This window comes from Saccopteryx leptura, chromosome 3 (genome assembly GCF_036850995.1).
Source record: "Saccopteryx leptura isolate mSacLep1 chromosome 3, mSacLep1_pri_phased_curated, whole genome shotgun sequence".
Taxonomy (NCBI): Eukaryota; Metazoa; Chordata; class Mammalia; order Chiroptera; family Emballonuridae; genus Saccopteryx; species Saccopteryx leptura.
The window spans coordinates 73,557,254-73,579,973 of NC_089505.1; the positions used below are offsets into that span (position 1 = coordinate 73,557,254).

General features: G+C 41.5%; 1 pseudogene; it reads left to right on the plus strand.

Annotated features, from left to right (window-relative positions):
• Positions 1–9,345: 9,345 nt before the first annotated feature.
• On the plus strand, positions 9,346–9,716 carry LOC136399289 (ubiquitin-conjugating enzyme E2 C pseudogene; annotated as a pseudogene).
• The last annotated feature ends 13,004 nt before the right edge of the window (positions 9,717–22,720 follow it).

A 22,720-nucleotide genomic window follows, 5' to 3' on the forward strand; every position in this document is an offset into this window, starting at 1 on the left:
CTAGCTCTTAGAATATGCCCTTAAAGGGGCTTCATAGGACTCCATCAGTGCTCTGCTTCAAGATGGAAAGGAAGGTCATTGAGCTGAGGCCTGCCAGGCTTCTCAGCCCCCACCAGGGACATGCCTTTGCTATGAAAAAAAGGGACACTGGAAGGTAAGCTGCCCCTTTGCTTTTACAAAGAAGGGTTCAGTCTCTTCCAGCCCTAATTCAGCCACCTGAGACCTGACCATGTCCAGCTTACTGGGACTTGACAATGAAGGTTAAAGGTGCCCAGGGTCATTGGCCTCAATTCATGTCACCGTGGATGAGCCTAGGGTATTTCTTCCAAGTAGCAGGTAAACTGATCTCATTTCTTGTAAACACAAGGGCCACCGACTATATCTTGCCTAATATTCGAGTTATATTTATCCCTTGAAGATCTCTATTATGGGTACTGATAATCCTATTTTCTGCTGCTTTGTTTAATGTATAGTGTCTCCTTTATTCCTCTATTCTCAATGCCCCATGCCTATTTTAGGCTGGGACCTGCTCCTAATTTCAGCTGGAAGCAATAGTCATTGGGACTTAGACTCCAATTACAGTGTAGAAATGTGACCACCATTCCAGTGCTTTGTGGACTTTTCCTGAATATGTGTGACTTCTGCTCTTTGGGACATTTCTCAGACTGAAGTAGGAATTGGGTTACATTTACAAATAATATGAAGTGGTAATAGGGTCAACACAGACTTAGTAAAATTACATTAACATGTTAAGGACACTTAAGAGTGTAAAATTTTTATTTTGAATCCTGCTATGTTGGTTAAGACGTTTAATAATCTAGTAGGCTTTGGTCATTTTATTGTATATTATGACACTTGTTATAATATTTGTTAGCATTAGCTATTTTAATTTTGTTTATTTTATATTTTTCTAGTCTGCCTAAAAATCGGAACATAAGAATTCAAACAAATCAGTAGGAAGATGCCACCCCAAACCAGTGGGGTTATGGGACCCTTATTTCCAACAGAAAAAGAATAATTAGAAAAGCCAGACTTAGGATTTATTACAGATGGCATAATATCTGAGTATTTAATTTGTGTCCAAGGAAATACAAAGCAAATAAGAAAATTGTAAAAAGAAACAGGGGGAACAGGGTCTTTCCCAGATACATATTTAGAAATTGACTTTAATAAAATAATTAACAAATAGATAAAAGTTTTTCCTTCTAAAAATAGGGTACAGTGACAGTTGTTAGAAAATGACTATATAAAATTCTTTCCAGGTTTAGCTGCCCATTCTAATATTGGGCCTACATTTGTGTCCACAGTCTCAAAGCTGGTAGGAAGGAAACCCAATATTAATTAGAAACTAATTTGAAGTTACATTGTGCCCACAGGCCCAAAAAAGTTCAGGGCAAATAAAATGCATAAATCAAATCGTAAAGAAAATGTAACCACTCCTTCCTTAAGTACCGGCAGGGTTTGCAGATTACTCAACAAACTGTTCAAAAGACTGTCTGAGAGGCGCTTCCAGCATTACCAGGTGATCCAGTACATCACCCAAGGACTGACTCCCACATGGACGGGTCCACACACCATGATCCTGACCCCTGCCACTGCTGCCAAGGCAGAAGGCATGCCCTACTCCCATGATGGTGAACTTCTTTATAAAAACCACACACTTTTGCAGTGCTTGTCAACTTGGTCCCTCCCGCCCACTAGTGGGCATTTGAGCTTTCGTGGTGGATGGTAGTGGAGCAACCAAACAGCACCGCGATTGGCCCACTATGAAAGCTGGAACGCCCATTAATGGGCAGGAGAGACCAGGTTGACCAGCACTGCAAAAGTGGGTAGTTTTCATAAAAAGGTTTGCCTTCACAGCCCTACTGCAAGCACAAATTGGAAGCTGGTTGGTGTACGTATGGCTAAAGAATGAAAAAACTAAGAACTCTCTTTTAATCAGACCTTGTGAGAAAGAAAAACTAGGGTAAAACAAAAGCCAGTTCATTTTATGTAAGTTGCAAAAGATTTGTGCAGTTTATAGGGAATCAATCAGTAACATGTTTCTTTAGTGAACTGTATTGCTATTAATGCTGTCTGCTAAATATCTACTACATGTTATAAGCTAATACTCCTACTCAACAGCCTCACATCTATCATTAAATTAAGTAAAAAATTTCACTTAGGATATAAAACCAGGGGGAATGTAGTAAGGTGCCAAGAGCTACAGAATTAATATTAATAATTTAGGAAGCTTAAAGAACATTTTATTAATTTGACCTAGGCGTACAGAGAGGTTTTGTAGATGTGATTTTTATACTTGGGTTTTAGCACCAACTCAGGATGGCCAATAGCATTGTAATGTAAATGAAGAGGGAAAGGAGATTTAGATTCCCATCCTCTCCCCGCCCCCCACATCTCTAAGAAAGGAGGTAAATAGCTAGGCAAGTGCAGAAAGAGAAAGATTGAAAAAATCTTTTTCTTATTTGATGAGCCATTTGCTGGTATTTTATCCCCTAGCACAATGGAAACTACCCCTCCCCTCCTGAAGGCATGTAATTAATGTATATATATCTCTAAACAAAGGAATGGCAAATAAACACTAGAAAATTTAGAAATATCTTTTAATGGCCCTGGCCAGTTGGCTCAGTGGTAAAGCGTCGGCCTGGCGTGCAGGAGTCCCAGGTTCGATTCCCGGTCAAGGCACACAGGAGAAGTGCCCGTCTGCTTCTCCACCCCTCCCCCTCTCCTTCCTCTCTCTCTCTTTCCCTCCCGCAGCCAAGGTTCCATTGGAGCAAAGTTGGCCCGGGCGCTGAGGATGGGTCCGTGGCCTCAGCCTCAGGCACTAGAATGGCTCTGGTCGCACAGAGCATCGCCCCCTGGTGGGCATGCCGGGTGGATCTCAGTTGGACGCATGTGGGAGTCTGACTGCCTCCCCGTTTCCAGCTTCAGAAAAATACCAAAAAAAAGAAAAATATCTTTTAATATGTGAAACATTTTTGCTATTGTTACCTTATAAGTTTTAATGTGTAGAAATGTTTTTTATGTCCTATAGACAAATGTAAGCTTCCTAATGAATTGTGTCTCATCCTCCTCCTCTTTTTTCCCGCCAAACTGTGTGTGTGTGTGAACAAAGGTATATAACCTGCTGCAAGGGCTGTAGGAGACGCACATGATTTGGGTTTGCAACTGCCCCATGTCAGCCATATGCAGCTGGCATATTTAATAAATCTCCTCCTTTAGCCTGACCTGTGGTAGCACAGTGGATAAAGCATCGACATGGAATGCTGAGGTGGCTGGTTCAAAACCCTGGTCTTGCCTGGTCAAGGCACATATGGGAGTTGATGCTTCCTGCTCCTCTCTCTGTCCTCTCTCTATCTCTCCCTCTCTCTCTCCCCTCTCTCTAATAAAAGTGAATAAATAAAACCTAAAAAAAAATCTCCTCTAATAAAATTCTTCGAAGTTTATCTGGACTTGGTGTCTCTATGTAAACCCGTGGCATTGAGGTATGGGTACCTTACAACACATCCTCTTTATCTAAAATCAATAAATAAATTTAAAAAATTTTTTGTAGAGGCAGAGACAGAGAGAGGGAAAGACAGGAACAGAAAGAGAGATGAAAAGCATCCACTCTTCATTTAGGCTCCTTTGCTGTTCTGTGATTTCTTTGTCATATTTGTTTTTAGCACAGAGCCTACAGCAGACCAAGTGACCCCTTGCTCAAGCCAGCGATTTCAGGCTTAAGCTGGTGACCTCGGGGTTTTGAACATGGTTTTTCATGATCCAGTCCAACGCTGTATCCACTGTGCCACTGTCTAGTCAAATTTTTAAAAATATTTAATACTATTTTTATTTTTAAAAAGTTGAGATAAATTTTAACAACTTAAATACATGGAAAGGTCGACTGTGAATAAGACTCTCAGAAGTCCATGCATTTAAAAAGTCTTCTTTCCCAAAAATATTTATTTATTTTATATTTTTTTAATTTTTTTTTTTTTAGATTTTATTTATTCAATTTTCAGAGAGGAGAGAGAGAGAGAGAGAGAGAGAGAGAGAGAGAGAGAGAGAGAGAGAAAGGGGAGGAGCAGGAAGCATCAACTCCCAAATATGCCTTGACCAGGCAAGCCCAGGGTATCAAACAGGCGACCTCAGCGTTCCAGGTCGATGCTTTATCCCACTGTGCCACCACAGGTCAGGCCCAAAAATATTTATATACTGAATAAAATTCCATTTAAAATCCTAAATTAACAGCTATATACAGCTTTAATAACAAAATGGAAATACATGCTCTATCAGTTATGATACTTAATGTTATTTAATTATAACAGTACAATAAAAGTACTATAGACAAATAAGTCACAGGAAGTAAATAGAATGCTGATGAGCAGACTCCTGCACGGATAGAGACCTGATGGCACAGCAGGCTCTGCAGAGAAAAAGGTAAGAATGGTTTTTTAAGCCTGACCAGGTGATGGCACAGTGGATAGTGTAGCTTCAACTGAGAGGGACTGGATGGACTATTAACTACAGGCACTAGGGGCTGCTGTCCCCCGCATCTGCTGACATGGGGAATGGTGCCTCTAGTGTACTCAGATTAGCACATCCTGGTCTGTGTTCTCGGTCATGACTTTCTGAAAAACAACAGCAGCATGAGTTAGTGAAGAAAAATAGCAGAAAGCAGATTTTGTCCTGCAAGAATGTACAAGCTTTCAGCAGTAGAAGGTGAGATGTGTCAACATTCCAGCCTCTTTTTTGTCTTTTTCTCTTGAGGTGTATGGGGACGCTCATCTAAATCTTCTCTGCTCTCTGCTTATTTAAGGTTTTAGAACAGTCCCCCCTCCTTTTTTTTAATCTCTGTTTACTTCATCAGTCCTCTCTTTTTGTTTCTTCCCCTTGCACAAAACTTCTGCACCTTACAGAAATCTAACAATTCAAAAAATACTAGCTTCTAGAATAATTTAGTTTCTTTTCCTTCAAAAAGTAGCTCTATACCTGTTACATTTGGGTCTGGGACCCCTTACCAAAAATCCTCTACTAGTCAGATTTAAGTAATCTGGCACAAGGGTGTTTCCTTAATTTTCTACCTGGGAAAAAATGATTGATATTTCACTTCTCCTCACTACCCAACCCACACCCCCACTAGGGCAATTTTCTCATTAAGTGATCCCCTCTTATCATCCCGTCCCAAAATTCCCCACCAAAATTAATCTTGCTAGTGTTCCTCACTGAATCTATAAAAGCTTAAATTCCTTGGCACTCAATGCTGATATTTTGCACTCAGCCCATCTGTTGGCAGATGCTTCAATAAATTTCTTATAAACCTCATCAGGCTTGACCTGTGGTGACACTGTGGATAGGGCATCAAACTGGAATGCTCAGGGTGCTGGTTTGAAGCCCCAGGCTTGCCCAGTCAAGGCACATATAAGGAGCAACTACAAGTTGATGCTTTTAGGTCCTACACCCTACGTTTCATCTCTTTCTCTCCCCTATTTCTAAAATAAATACATAAAATATTGAAAAAGTGCCTGACCCAGCGGTCATGCAGTGGATAAAGCATCAGCCTGGGATGCTGAGAACCAAGGTTCCAAACCCTACGGTCACTGCCTTGAGCATAGGATCATGTACAGGACAGCCATGGTGGGTGGCTAAGGGGGGGAAAAACCCTTCTCCAGAAAACATTAGAAATACAATGTCCCCTCTGATAAAAAGGCAATCTGCAGTTTACAATCTGCCACCCTGAGGGCAAACACCACAGCCTTCCACAGACTACACACAATTGCTGCCCAGGCCAATGCAAAATATAAGAAAACTTAAACGTTTGTAAAGATTATTTGCCCAACAGTACCCAAACCACAGGCAGTCACCTGCTTCCTTGGCAATACATTGGAGCTCCTTCCACACGACTCCTCCCACCACCATAATTCCAGGGGTCCACACTGCACCACTTCCACTCTGTTTTGTCAGTTACTCTGAGATATCAGACACAAATCTCCTACCAAATAAAACATTTCGGAACATTTCAAAGGAGAACACACTGATCTGGTTTTCTGGAGCCCACGAGGAATATAAAATTCACACTTCCACAAACTAACTTGGCGCCTGAAAGCGTCATCCCGATATAAGCCTGTTACTGTGGCCAACGAGGAACTGAAGCGTTAGAAGAGACAGAGGCGATTTCCTGCACTCCCTTCGAAGGCGATCTGTCAATACTCCCTGGCTCAGAAAAGCCGCATTGGAGGCCGCCATTTTGGGAAATCTAAAACTATATGTAAAAAAAGCTGCAATGTTGGGGCCTGTCACCTGAGGTGGCTGGATGGTGGGACAGTCCTCAAACTCTCTGTTTTCTTGGCACTATGACTGTTTGTGGAAACGAGTGTATTTTCAGAGACTGTAGCTTCCAGAGGCAAAATAAGAAGTGAGCTTTGTTTAGTGGTTCAGCAGAAATACAAGGCCACAGCAGTTTGTTTGAGTTTGTATTTTTAAAAAGTTAGTTCTTTTAAAATGTTTGAAATGGTCAAGAGTTTAGAGGTGTTGTAACAGAAGAGAATGATACTCTACAGAGTCGAGGTCATACATCCTGTAAAGCAGTGGTCCCCAAAATTTTGTGGGCCACGGACCAGTTTAATGTCAGAAAATATTTTCACAGACCGGCCTTTAGAGTGGGATGGATAAATGTATTATGTAACCGAAACAAGCATCAAGAGTGATTCTTAGATGGATGTAACAGAGGAAATCTGGTCATTTTTAAAAAATAAAATATCGTTCAGACATAAATATAAATAAAACAGAAATAATGCAAGTTATTTATTTTTTTCTCTGCGGACCGGTACCAAATGGCCCACGAACCGGTACCAGTCCGCAGCCTGGGGGAAGAGGACCATTGCTGTAAAGCAGGGGTCCCCAAACTTTTTACACAGGGGGCCAGTTCACTGTCCCTCAGACCATTGGAGGGCCGGACTATAAAAAAAACTATGAACAAATCCCTATGTACACTGCACATATCTTATTTTAAAGTAAAAAAAACAAAATAGGAACAAATACAATATTGAAAATAAGTAAATTTAAATCAACAATCTGACCAGTATTTCAACGGGAACTATGCTCCTCTCACTGACCACCAATGAAAGAGATGCCTCTTCTGGAAGTGTGGCGGGGGCAGATAAATGGCCTCAGGGGGCCACATGCGGCCTGCGGGCCGTAGTTTGGGGACCCCTGCTGTAAAGGAACACCAAATGGAAACTGCTAGCGGGAATATTCTTAAAATTTTTTAGACTAGAAAGAGATTTGGAGAAATGGGTACCGAGTGAGTCTGGCAATCACCAACCAGAGTGGAAGAGCAGCCTAGATAATCTACAATTCACATTGGTACTGGACCTCGAGGAAAGGCAGTGAAGGTAAAGCCAGTAAAGTGAGGCTTCATTTTTCTGCTGCAATGAGAAAGGCATCACCAGAATTGAGAATCTAAATGCATTACCATCAATTACTTTTTCATTAAGGTACCAAAATAAGCCAACGGGTTAAGTCTTTTATCAGAAAATGCTGGGATAATTGTATACCTAGTGGCAGGATAATAAATTAAGGCCTTTAATTCTAGTCATAAAGAAAAATTAAGTCTGACTAGATCACAGTTTTAAGTATAATATGAGAAAGTATAAAACTTATAAAAGCATATGGGAAATAATCTTCCTGAACCCAAATTAGCCAGAGTTCTCAGAGAAGACACTAAAGGATGAAAACTAACAGTTGTGTCAAAGTACACTATTTCCATGATTACAGAAGGGAAAAATATAATTTAAAATAAAATTATGTTAAGGCATGGCTGGGTGGCTATGTGGATAGAGCATTATTACATCACACTGAGCATATATGAGAAGCTAGCAGTGAGTGCACAACTAAATTGAACTAAGTGGAACAATGACAAAATGGCTTCTCTCCTGCTCTGTATTTCTCTTCCTCTCTCTCAAATCAATGGAATTTTTTTTTCCCACAGAAACAGTCAGAGAAATAAACACATAGGGATAGACAGACAGGAAGGGAGAGAGATGAGAAGCATCAATTCTTTGTTGTGGCACCTTAGTTGTTCATTGATTGGTTTTTCATATGTGCCCTGACCGGGGAACAACAGCAGATCAGTAACCTCTTGGTCAAGCCAGCGACTTTGGGATCTGGCTTGAGAGCCCTGCTCATACCAGATGAGCCTGAGATTATGCTGGCACCCTCGGGGACTCAAACCTGGGTCCTCTGCGTCCTAGGCTGATGGTCTGGTTAGGCTGGAAAAACATTTTAAATACTCATCCAAGCCCTGGCCAGTTAGCTAAGTTGGTTAGAGCATCTTTCAGAGAAGACATGGTTGTGGGTTTTATTCCTGGTCAGAACACACACAAGCAACCAAAGAATGCAAAAATAAGTGGAACAAAATATATATTTCTTTTTTTTTTTTTCTTTTTTCCTTCCTATCACTATTAATTCAATAGGAAAAAAAATTTTTTCCCCCTGGACTGAGAAGTGGGGAGGCAGAGGGACAGAATCCCACATGCGCCCAACTGGGATCCACCCGGCAAGCCCACTAGGGGGAGATGCTCTGCCCATTGGGGGCATTGCTCAGTTGCACGGGAGCCATTCTAGCATCTGAAATAAAGGTCATGGAGCCTTCCTCAGCAGCAACTGGGCTACTTTGCTCCAGTGGAGCCTTGGCTGTGGGAGAGAAAGAGAGAGAATGAGAGTGAATAGAGGGGAAAGGGTGCAGAAGTGGACGCATGCTTCTTCTGTGTGGTGGCCTGGAATCAAACCCAGGACATCCACACTGTTGGCCAATGCTTTTACTAAATAAAATTAAAAATTTTTTTTAAATCATCCTGACCAGGCAGCAGTGCAATGGATATAGTGTCTGACTGGGACATGGAAAACCCAGGTTCAAAACCCCAAGGTTGCCAATTTGCACGCAGGCTCCTCTGGTTTGAGCAAAAATCACCTGAGGCCACGGTTATTGGTTTGAGCAAGGGGTCACTCTGTCTGCTGTAGCTCCCCCCCCCCCAGTCATGGCACATATGAGAAATCAACCAATGAAACTAAGGTGCCGCAACAAAGAATTGATGCCTCTCATCTCCCATCCAGTCTGACCTTATTTGTCCCTCTTTCTGTCTCTGTCACAAAAAATAAATTTTTTAAATCATTTTTTACTAAAAAAAATATGCAGTTACAGTCATGCTCCTGGACTTCCTGTGTATTTATCAGATACACAGAACTGTTCAAAGAACCCTGACCCAGCTGCTGCCAGCATTGCTGAAACTCAGAAAGGAGCCCACCCAGTCCAATGGAGTTGCTGCCCCAGGGCCCGGTGGGCAAGAATTCACATAGCAGGAGGTGATGACCCTCATGAAGTCTGGTGACAAAGGAACTTCTGCCTTCCCAGAATCAGACAACCTTTTCAAATGGGTGGGCACCATCCATGGAGCAGCTGGCACAGTATATGATGACTTGAGATATAAGCTCTTTCTAGTGTTCCCCAGGGGCTACCCATACAGCGCGCCTACAGTGAAGTTTCTCACACCCTGCTACCACCCCAGTGTGGACACCCAGGGTAACTTCTGCCTGGATATCCTAAAGGACAAGTGGTCTGCCCTGTATGACGTGAGGACCATCCTGCTCTCCATCCAGAGCCTGCTAGGAGAACCCAACCCTGACAGCCCACTGAACACACATGCTGTCCAGCTCTGAAAAGCCCCACAGCCTTTAAGAAGTACCTGCAAGAAACCGACGCAAAACAAATAGGTCTCCAGCCAAGATCCCTGACCCGGGCTGTCTGGTCTCTGTCCCTGTGCTTTTTATTTTTTCCTTAGATGGTCTGTCCTTGTCTTGATTTCTGTATAGGACTCTGTATTTTCAGCTGTGATGTCATTTTTGTTTTATTTTTTTAATTAAGTCTCTGGTTGAGCCCCTGTGTTGACTAAATGTAAATAAATACATTTTGGGTTAAAAAAAAAGAAATAAGAGAAGAAACTCTAATTTTTTTTTATGGATTTTAGCCAAAAGAGAGTTAGAAACAGAGAGAGACAGAGAGAGAGTCACGAACATCGATCTGTTCCTGTATGTGCCCCAACCGGAGATTGATCCAGCAACCTCTGTGCTTCCAGTTGGTCTCTAACTCACCGAGCTAGCCAGGAAGGGCTGGAGGGAAATGTTAACAGACTGACATAAATGGAAAACTTGACTGTGAAAGCATTGTAAAGATGTCATGTCTACACCCTGGCTAGTGGTTCAGTGGATAGAATGACTCCCTGGAGCAGCCGTGTCGCCGGTTCAGTCCTGAAGTTGCCAGCTCGATCCTTAGGTCACCACATGAGCTCCAGGGGGGACATGTAACATACGAGAAGCAATCACTGGGTGCACAACTAAGTGGAACAAGTTGATGTTTCTCTCTTCTCTCTCTTCTGCACTCTGTCTAAATAAATAAATAAATAAATAAATAAATAAACGTCAAGTCTCCCAAATGTATATATAGACCCAGTGAAATACCAACAAAAATCCTAAACTGGTATCTATTTACATTTTTTTTAAAGTTGAGAGAGTTTTTCTATCAGTTAGTGAGAGCTTCAAGTCACTATAATTAAGACAGTACAATAGACAAACCAGACAAAGGTACGTAAAAAAAAATGCCTGTGCACAGACTCATGCATAGACAGCATGTGATGGCAATGGAAGTTCTGCAGGGAAGGGGATAAGAATGGCTTTTTTTAAAAAAATGGTTCTGGGACAATAAGACTTCCATGCTAGAAGTGGGCGGACAAGAAGAAGATGAAAGCCTGTCTGAGACACAGAGAAACATCATTTTGCAGATGGCTCTAAATGGAGCAGTACATAAAACTTTCAGATACCTGAAGCACAGGGCCAAATACCTCAGCAGGTTGTAGCACTGTCCTGATATGCCAAGGTTGCAGGCTTGTTTTTCAGTGACAGAAGGGGAGGGAGTAACAGACTTCTGTATGTGACACAAAAGGAATCCACCTGGCAACCCCCCTAGGGGGCCATGCTTTGCCCATCTGGGTTGTTTTTCTGTGGCTCAGCAACTTTTAGAGTCTGAGGTGGAGGCCATAAAGCCATCATGGGTGCCTGGAACCAACTGGCTCCAATCAAGCCATGGCTGTATGGGGTAAGAGAGAGATCGCGAGCGAGAGCAGCAGGGGTGGCTACCAATTGGGCATTGCTCCTCTGTGCCCTGTTGGGTAATCAATACCAGGTCATATACACTATGGGCCAACATTTCACAACTGAGTAAATGAGCCAGGGCAGGATTTCAGGTTTGATTTCCAGTCATAGCACATATAGGAATCACCAAGTGAATGCAGGGATGGGAGAAACAATGGATTGATGTTTTCCTCTCGCAGATCAATGAATAAAAGTTTTTAAATAAAAATAAGAATTGAGCCCTGGCCAGAGAGCCTGGCTGGTCAGTGTCATCTCGATGCACAGGGTTGGCAGTTTGATCCCTCGTAAGGGCTAACACAGGAACTGAATGATATTTCTGTCTCTCGCTCTCTCCTGTCCTCTCCCCAAAATCAGGAAATAAGAAAATAAATATAAATAAATAAAAACGACATGAGAAAATTCCTCAAAGTGATAAGATATGAAGAGATTTTAACAGGCACATAAACCACACTGTACACTAATGGTCTGTAGCTGGAGGAAATGTAAAGGGTTCATTTACTGTGGAAAACATTTCTGTATCATCTGTTCAGACTGAAGTTATAAACACACTAACATACAGCACTGTCACCCTGAGCTAAATGTCTAAATTATGTATTTTTCCCCATAAAACTCCCCGAAACACACACAAAAAAAGTGCACTGCTGAAACAGAAGTACAAGAATTTTCATGGCAGCTGGATCCTAACCATCTGGACTGCAAACACACAAGTTCAGTTATCGGTAGGAACAACTGCCATGCACTCAGACTACGGCATGCTATGGGAAAAATACAACCTTGTCTCTTTTAATATTTCTAAAGGCTGGTAAAAGAAAAACACTTTTTTTAAGTGAGAAAGACAAACAGACAAATAAACAAAAAGGGAGATGAGAAGCATGAACTTGTAGCTGCAGCACTTTTTGTTGTTCATTGATATCGTTCTCATATGTGTCTCGACCAGGGCGATTCAGCGGAGCTGGTGACGCCTTCCTCAAGCCAGCAACCTTAGGCTTCAAGACAGCGACTTTTGGGCTGAATCCAGAACGTTGGGCTCAGGTCTATGATCCCACCCTGAAGCTGACTACCCTGTGCTCAAGCCAGCAATATCAGGGTTTTAAACCTGAGTCCTCAGGCTCAGGTAGATGATCCAGCCACTGCACCACTGCCTGCTCAGACCAAAAAACACCTTCCTTTGTGAAGCACATGGAATAAGTCTTTCATGGCTTGCAATTCCAAAATATTTACTGTGTAAGCATTACAGAATAAGTTTACCTGACATTTATTACATATACACACACATTAAAAAAAGGAAAAAATCGCCCATCACATTCAAATTAAGCAAAAGAATCCTGACATAAAAAATGTATGATTATGTGATACAAAAAAATTAGGCACAATTAAATACAGTATAAAGATTGAGAATGATTCCTCACTTGTGACAGTGCAGCGGACAAAGCATCAACCTAGAATGCTGAGGTCTCTGGTTTGAAACCCTGGGCTTGCCTGGTCGAGGCACACATGGGAGTTGATGCTGCCTGCTCTTCTTTGCCTTCTCTCTCTTTCTCTGTCTCTAAAAATAAATAAATAAAATCAAATAGATTTAGACCAATTAAATGCATGAAAAAACTATAAATAAAATCTGGAAAGTGCTCCGTATGGAGAGCACAGGGTAAGTCAAGCCCCCTGATGCTTCACCAAAACATCAGGAACACTCCAGGTGGCCTCTGCCAACACAACATGCAACATCACTGTCACTCTACAGTTAACAACCACACCGTTGTCTCAGCAAATAGAAACCAGGTCCCTCCTGAGATAAACGGCTGCTTACTCCATCCAGTCCGGTTTCCCTCCTTTCCTACGTTACAAGCCCCTTCTTTTAATTCCTCTTATCCCTCCCTCTCCCTTTTCCCCTGGATCACCTTCCACCCTGGTGCCCCCCTCATTTTCACTGCACCCAACAAGCAACTACCCATCTCTCTCCCCTTATTGGAGCAGGAATAGCATCTACATTATCAGTCTGGACAGCAGAACCCCAGGAAAAAAGCACACCTCCCTGCCCTCTTTCTCACCTCTTCTTCATTCATCTCCCTCCCTGCCACACAACAGGGAATGTTGTTCCTCTGCGGGGAGGACGCTACCTTGGCCTTCCTACTACCTGGGCAGTAGCCTGTGCTTTAACATTCCTCTCTCCCAATGGTGATGTAGCCTTCAACAACCAGTCTCTCCCCATTCCAGGGATTCAGCAACTCTGGCACAGAAGGGAAGTGCAGCTCACCCCTCTCTTGGTAAACCCTCAAAATAATTTTGGGAATTGGGACAGGTTCAGGAGAAGTAGCCACTTCTTCTGTCCTAACCTCCCTTATAATTTCCACTGAAGTGTTCATTCCTGCAGGCTGCTTCTGCACCCTGTGCACCAGAGGTTGTACATAAGAGTTTGACTGAGACAGCAGGTACAGAAACCACCATTACATTTTCCTCCTCCAGGCTGCACACCAACACCAATACCAACGAGTTCCCCAGCAAGTGACTACCTGAGGACATTGTCCAACCAGTCCGGGTCTGAGGACTCTTGTCTATCCCCTGCCCCATAAATACTTCACTGACCCTAAGTAGCAGGAAGCAGTTACAGAAAATAATAAGACCTTCATCCCTTTTCCATAAACAACAAAAGGCTAAAATGTAAGGTTTGGGTTCAGGGTGCTTTTCAAACCAGAGTCCTCTTTAAAACTCATATTCCCCTTTTTGAGTAAACAGGTGGTTCTCTCTAGTTTTGCTTGTATTGGAACAGCTTCCTGTGTGTATCGTCTATGGACGGCTGCTGCTTGCCCTAAGGTTGGCAAATTGCAAACTGCAGATTGCCTGCTTATATGAGGAGTGATTTTTTTGCTATTGTTTGCAGGGAAGGGGTATTTCCACCTAATCTGTTTTGTTGGAGAGGAGAAAGAGAAAGAGAGAGAGAGAAACGAGAGAGAGAGACTGTTGACAGCCTTGGCAGCCCTGTTTACACTGGTGGAGACCTGTGAGTTTAGAGGGTGAGTGTTGAAGAAACACAGCCTGGTCCCTAGAAGTTCCGAGAAAGTGTATGAGGGGAAATAAGACTTTCCCATATACAAGCCAGTGTTTTCTGCTGTCATTAGTGTGGCTTTCAGCTCCCAAGGCGGTACAGAAAGAGGAGGCAGTGAGCTACTTAGGGGTGGTTCCCCCCCGGGGCACCAGCAGGCTTCATAAATAAGTAATAAACAGTTAGATCTTCTCCCTCTGCTGCCTGGTGATGTTTCCAGATTATCCAATTACCACGTTGACATCCCCAGCCTGGAACTCCTACATTGCAATATCGATGTGAACTGAGGCCACCATGTTTGACTAAGAGACAGCAGGACTTAATTTATACACTTCATATAGGTCACTTTGTCGGGGATGGATAATAAATAAAATGAAGATTATGTCAGCAAATAAGAACGTGTGTGGGTAATGAAATTAAAAAGTGTCTGTTGCTACATATTAAAAGCTAAGAGCAGGTGTTTGCAAATATTTTCTGCAAAGAAACACATATATATTTTTGGCATTGAGGACCATAGGTATAGGGTTGTGGGAATCAGTTCTGCCTTTGCAGTGCAAAAGTGTCAACCAAAAATTACCAATGGGTGTGCTCTGCACTGCAGTTAGGTGGCCCCTGTATGAAAGGCTAAAACACAGAGGGCATCTAACTGCTTGCCCTGGGCTTGACCACCTTTTCTGACATTTTATCTAAACTATATCTATCCCCTAGCCCAGTGGTCTCCAACCCCCAGGCCACGGACCAGTACCAATCAGTGGGCCATTTGGTACCGGTCCACAGAGAAAGAATAAATAACTTACATTATTTCTGTTTTATTTATATTTAAGTCTGAATGATGTTTTATTTTTGAAAAATGACCAGATTCCCTGTTACATCCGTCTAAGACTCAGTCTTGACGCTTGTCTCAGTCACGTGATACATTTATCCGTCCCATCCTAAAGGCCGGTCTGTGAAAATATTTCCTGACATTAAACCAGTCCTTGGCCCCCGCCAAAATTGGGGACCACTGCCCTAGCCAATAAAGGTATATCTGACCCAGAATGTATGTATAAGAATTTTCACAGCAGCATTATTCATAACAAGCCCAAGTGCAAACAACAAGTTTAACAGTAGGGAAAACTGTCATGTATACTCAAGCGGTGCAAAGCTATGGATTCCTTTCTATCCCAACTGCAGAGGTTGGAACCTCATGCCCATCACCACCCTGGGGGCCTGGGCCTTCAAAGCTGCAACCTGATGACAATGTCTGCACCTCAGACACTGACCACACACCCTTATTATTCCCACAGCGGGACCAGCCATCCTCACGTGAGGACCATCCCGAGTCCTTTATATCCCGAACCTGATCCTGACACCATGATTACACTAAATGCCTTCATCTGTTACATAGTATGTGACCCGCAAAGACCAGGACAGTCGGGACATGGTAGTTGATGTCTACAGACCCTTAGATGCTATTTGACCCCAACGCTACTCAAACTAAATACAGGCAGTCACCTGTTTCCTCCATAATACCTGGGAGCCAGAGTAGTACGTCTTTTCAACCAAAAGATACACACCATATTTGTATCTCTAGTGGCACATGTATAAATTAAGACCCTTAACTCAAGCCCTAAACAAAAATTAAGTCAAAATAGATCACAGATCTAAGTGTAAAAAGTGAAAATATAAAACTTATCAAAGTAAATGGGAGAAACTTTTTGAACCTGACTTATGCAGAGCTCTGGGGAAAGAAAATAAAGGATGAATCATAAAAAATATAAAAAATTTTACTAAATTATAATTTAATACATTTGTACTTTTTTTGGTCAGCAATAAAAAAGTACAGACAGGGACAAACAGACAGAAAGGGATAGAGATGAGAAGCATCAACTCATAGTTGCAGCCTAGAGCCTGAGTTTGGAAGAAAATATTTACACAAGTATTTGGTAAAGGATTGTATTTCAAATATAGAAAAGATCTATAAAACATAACAAAAATACTACAACCACTTAATTACTTTATGTATGAGGTCATAAAGTTTTCTAGAAACTGGATTTTCATGATGTCACAAGTGTAAACTTACTAAACGTCAATAACTTTCAAAATTACTATGTATAATAAATGTTATATATCAATATAAATTATAGATGTAAAGCTGTAAAAATGAAGTATAATTTAAAATTTTTTGTAGGGTATGGTTTAATTTTTAAATGACTCCAAGTATCATTGCAAAATTATAATATAAACTACCTAGGATTTAAGGTGAATCAGTATGTATAGGACATTAAAATTTAATACGTATGTACTTTCTTTTTAAGTGAGCAATAAAAGGACAGACAGGGACTGCCAGACAAAAAAGGAGAGGGATGAGAAGCATCAACTCAGAGTTGCAACACGTTTTCAACAAAAGATGTCGGCATAATTATATCTCTAGTGGTGTAAAAATAAAAAAAGACCCTTAATTCCAAAAAGAAAGGTTCTAACAAATCATGGAAGAAAGTAAGAATTTGAATAATGAGTTTAGGATGGATAGCTCAGATTGTTTGAGTGTCATCCTGTTTCATCAAGGTTTTGAGTTTGAGTTCTGGTGGAGAATCAACCAATAAATGCATAAATAATAAGTCAGACAAGAACTGGTATTTCTTCTCGCTCCCACTTACTGTTTGTAATCAGTGAAGAAAATTTTAAAGATTTGGAAAATGAGGGCATTATAATATAAATGAACCATAAATTAATTATTTGAGTTGTAAAATTTTTTTAATATTAGAAACAAACATAAATATGTTTTTCAAGTATACCCCTTTCTTTCTAAGACATTTATTAAGGGAAAAACAGAGGTCAAAGAAGTGAGCTGTCAAATAAATAACCTTCAGTAACAAGTTACAGAAGAAAACATGGGACCTTGGAGCTTAGGACAAAGAGACATAAATCTTGAAAGGTATAAGAAGGGGGTAGAAAAAACCGGCATGCTAAAAATAGTGCCATCATGTGTACCCCTCATAAATGTATACCTATTTTCTATACTGTTTATTTTATTAGTGTATTTTAGAGAGAGAGGAAGGAGTGACAGGAACACCAATCTGTTCCTGTATATGCTCTGACTTGGGGTCGCAATTGGCAACATATGCAATTCAGAACAATGCTCTAACCACCTGAGCATGGCCATACAATTTTTTAATGCATAGTTTTTTGGTAACTTGAGTTATCATCCTACTATTTCACCCATAATTTTTCTATACCCACTTACTATTAATTACATGTAGATATACATAAATGTTATAATACAGAAATTTTTTTATGAGAAGGAAAATAATATTAGATCACAATTGTTTCTTTCCAGCTTTTTTCTTAATTGACAAAAGAGACAGAGGAAGGGAGAGATTTGGGTGGTTTAGGTTGTTCATTGATTGCTTTCTTATACAGACCTTGATGGGTGGGGAAGCCTTTAGTGGAGCTAGTGAAACCTTGCACATGCCAGTGACGTTGGGCTCAAGTTAGCGACCGTGGGGTCATGTGTATAATTCCATGCAAAGCAGGCCATCCACACTCAAGCTGGTGAGGGTGTGCACAGCCAGAGGAGTCTGCTCTCAAGCAGGATACTTCAAGTTCCTATCATGTGAACATTTTATATAACTATGGTACATTTGTCAAACTGAGAAATCTCTAATTTCACAAAATTTTCCACTGTTTTTTCCAAAGTTGTAGTACTCAACCCACAATACAATATCAGTTTAAGACATCATGTTTTCTCGATTTTCTCTGTTTTGTGACCATTTCTCTGATGTATTTTTCCCATTTATGTCATCAATTAATTTAAGGAGTAATGATGAGGTATTTTGCATCTTAATCCATCTTTTGGGTTGTACTAAGTTCCTCTCGTTCAATACTGGCAACATTTTTTAGAACAGACACCTTGAAATTGAAGTCTCTTATCACACCACTAAATAGGGGTAGACAATATAAAATGTCTTACCATTGATTTTTTGGTAAAGATAATATTTGCTGGGTTTCTACACTTAATATAGGAAGAACAAATTCTAACTAAAAATAACCAGCCTACAGGGTTTATATCAAAAGATTTTAAAACTTATATGTAGTATTTGTATTGGCAATATTGGGAAAGCATAATACAGATAAATGGAACATAATAGAGATCCCACTAAAAGACCTGCACAAATCAAATACACTCAACTGTTTGAGAAAGAAACAAAGGCTTTGACTGTGAACGCATATTCTTTCCAACAAATGATGTTGGAACACTTAGAGGACCATTGGCATGCATGAGTAAGTAAATATTAATACGTACAAGGAATCTAAACACATACCTCACAAGTTTTATCTGTTTAAATACTGGTATTCAGCCTGGCCAGGCGGTGGGGCAGTGGAACTTGAATTGGACTGGGATGCAGAGAACTCAGGTTCAAGTTCCTGAGGTAGTTGAATTGAGTGCTGACTCACCAGTCTTGAGTGTGGGGTTGTTGGCTTGAGCCCAAAGACACTGGCTTGAAGATGAAGGTCACTGGCTTGAGCAAAGGGTCACTCACTGTGCTGTAGCCCCCCAGTGAAGACACATATGAGAAAGCAATCAATGAACAACGAAAATGCCACAAGGAAGAATTGATGCTTCTCATCTCTCTCCCTTTCTACCTGTTCTTGTCTATTCCTCCTTCTTTATCTCTGTGGAAAGTGTGGAGGGAAGACTGGTATCCACATCATAAAATTTCTTTTTTTTTTTATAAATAAATTTTTATTTTAATGGGGTGACATCAATAAATCAGGGTACATACATTCAAAGAAAACATTTTCAGGTTATCTTGTCATTTAGTTCTGTTGCATACCCATCACCCGAAGAGAGATCATCCTCCACCACCCTCCATCCAGTTCTCTCTGTACCCCTCCCCCTCCCCCTCTCCCTCCTTCCCTCCCCCCACCCCCCATAGCCACCACACTCCTGTCCATGCCTCTTAGTCTCGCTTTTATGTCCCACCAATGTATGGAATCCTGCAGTTAATGCTACCAAGACTCCACCATTCCGCTATAAGTGATCCGATGTCACCATTTCTCCTAGCTGAATAATATACCATGGTGTATATGTGCCCCATCTTCTTCATCCAGCCCTCTATTTTTTTTACAGTGATTAAAAGCCTTTAAGCAAACTCTTGGCCAATACAGCAAGAATCCCTAAAAGAGTAGTGTCCTTAACATGTTCCCCAAGTCCAAGTTGGCCCCATCACCATGCCAAATCCCTGAAAAATGCAACCCAACCACAGTTCAGTCTGTTAGGAGCTGTCACAGGGAGCAGGAGTCCAGGAAAGTTCCCCACAGGAAAAGTCCGCATGGCACTGGAATTGTTGTCACCATTCTATACTTTGCAGCTCATGTCCAAGTCCCAATGACCGCTGCTTCTAGCTGGTAATGATTCAGGTAGACTGGAAAAAGCCATTTGCAGCATGCGTGGATATGGAGCTTCTGTTCTCCTCTGCCTGGAGAGTTGAGACCAGGTTGCTTTTCCCTGGAGCTCTGTGACTGTGGCCTGGTAAAGAGAACCTTGGGATACACTAAGCTGGGTGGCAAAGGTAAATTCATAATACAAGTTGGCAAAAGGAGGAAAGAGAGCTCTAAATTAGGAGTAGGTCCCAGCCTGAAATATGAGTGGAGCATTGAGGTAGGAGGGATAAAGGAAACACTATATATTAAGGAAAGCAGCAGAATAGGACTATCAACACCCACAACAGAAATCTTTGAGAGAAGAATAAAAAACCTGACTATTCAGGCAAAACATAGTTAAGTGGCCCTTGTGCGAATGAGATCAGTTTACCTGCTTCTTGGAAGAAATACCCTAGGCTCGTCCACAGTGTCGTAGATGGGGCCCACGGCCCTGGGCATCCACATCATAAAATTTCTAAAAGTCCACAATTTTAAAAACATGAAAGGATCTTGAACAGACACTTTCAAAGATAATCAGATGGCAAGTGAATGTATCAAAAGTGGTCAACATTGTTATGAGAAATTTACTATTTAGCACAGTGAAGTGATTGATAAAAGAACACAGCTGTAGAATTCCTAAAATAGTGATAAGAATAGAAAAAGAAATTTTTATTTGACATAGACAATGCAAAGACTACATCAGTTAGGAAAATAGGCTCTTTTTTTTTTGTTTGTTCTATTTACTGAGAGGAGAGGAGGCAGAGACAGTCTCCTGCATGCACCCTGACCAGAAAATACCCAGAAAGCCACTAGGGTGGAATGCTCTGCCCATCTGGGGCACTACTCTCTTGCTCATCAACCAAGCGTTTCTTAGCACCTTAGGTGAATGCCATAGAGCCATCCTCTGCGCCCAAGGCCAACTCAATCCAATGGAGCGATGGCTGCAAAATGGAGAGAAAGAGAAAAAGAGAGAGAGAGAGAGAGAGAGAGAAGCAACTGCGAGGGGAGTGGGGAGATAATCAGATAGGCTTTTCTCCTGTGTGCCCTGAAGGAAATTGAACCTGGGACATCTACACACCAGGCTGACACTCTACCACTGAGGCAACCGGTGAGCAATGGCAGATTCTTAAATGCACACCGTTGATTTTAATTTATTAAGTTTGTGTAAAAATTTATTCTTTAAAAGATTGTTCATTTATAGAAAGGGCAGAGAGAGAGAAAGAGAGAGAAGGTGGGATGATCAGGAAGCATCAACACACATATGTGCCTTCACTAGGTAAGCCTAGGGTTTTGAACCAGTGACCTCACCATTCCAGGTTATTGCTTTATCCACTGTGCCACCACAGGTCAGGAAAAAAAATTATTTTAATGAAGTAGTTTCACTAATAAGTAGAATTTAGAAGAATGCTTGTATTTACTTATGTTCAAAAACCTGAACAAAAATATCAAAGAGGCCCTGAGTGGTTGGCTCAGTAGAGCATCGACCAGGTATAGGGACATCCTAGGTTTGATTCCTGGTCAGGGCTACAAGAGTAGTGACTATTTTCTTCTCTGCGCCATCCTCTCCCCCTGCTCTCTCAATTCCTCTTTTGCAGCATGTGGCTCAATTCAGCCTTTGGTTCAGTTCATTCGTACATCAGCCATAGTACTGAGGTAGCTTGGTTGGTCTGAGTATATCAGCCTCAGGAGCTAAAAACAGCTCGTGTCGTTTAAGCATCAGCCCTAGACGGAAGGTGCCAGGTGAACTGTTGCAGATCCATGTGATGAGTATATTCAGGTCCCGAGCAAGAACAATGCAGAGTTAAAGAAAATAGACTTAAAGAATTAAAAGATGGGTTCGGGAGAGCTCTGTAAATATTGCTGGCAGAAACACCGCCCTAGCAGAAAAACATGTTTGCCTCAAGAAACCGCATTTTCCTTTATTTACAGGGCAAAGTGGGCCATTAGCAAATCAATGACTTTTCTGAGTATAGTTTCCAAGGCAACCTTAGAATTACTGAGTGCAAAAAACCCCCACCAATACTTAACATCCTAACTTTACATAAAGAGGAAATTTGCTTGCAGTCTTTTCTGGAGAATATGAGGGTGGGAGAAAGCCAAGCATCACATGGAGGTGTGGGGAAGGCTTAGCATTTTTGTAAGCAACATGGGGAGTTGGGGAAAAGCCAGTTCCCAGCACCTCTGTTCCCTCAAAATCTAACTGCAAAACCCTGTTCATTTTTTGGTCCCAGATATATCACCCTTTTATATTATTTTAAACTTTGATTCATGTATTGGGATTTATACTCATCTGATTTCCATGTTCCGATTCAGAGAAAAACTGGAAAAATATAAACAACAAAGTTAAAATAGCCATTACTGATAATAAAACAAGTGTCTCAATACTATTAAGTGAATTATGCCTATTAGATTATCAAGCAATGTCTTAGCTAATACAGCAAGATCTAAAATAAAATCTTTGTAGTTTTGTATGTCCTTAATATGTTAATGTAATTTTACCAGGTCCATGTTGACACCATCACTGCTCCACATTATTTATAAATATAACCCAACCCCACTTCAGTCTGAGAACTGTCCCAAGGAGCAAAAGTCACATACATTCAGGAAAAGTCTGCAATGCACTGGAACTGTGGTCACATTCCACACTCTACAGCTAGAATCCAAGTCCCAGTGACCACTACTTCTAGCTGGCAATGATTCAAGTAGACTGAAAGGGCCATCTGCAGCATGTATCTAGATGAAGCTTCTGTTTCCTTTAACACGGAGAGATAAACCCAACAGGCCCTTCCCTGGAACTTTCCAGCCATGTGGTGGTGAGGAGAACCTTGGGATACACTTCTGGGGGGCAGAGGTAAATTTGTAACAGAAGTGGGCAAAAAGGAAAGAGAGAGAGAAAGAGAGAGAGAGGGAGGTGATGTAAATTAGGAGAATGTCCCAGCCCCATGGGGCATTGAGGTAGGAGACACTTCAGGGGTCCCCAAACTTTTTACACAGGCGGCCAGTTCACTGTCCCTCAAACCGTTGGGGGGCCGCCACATACAGTGCTCCTCTCACTTACCACCAGTGAAAGAGGTGCCCCTTTCTGGAAGTGCA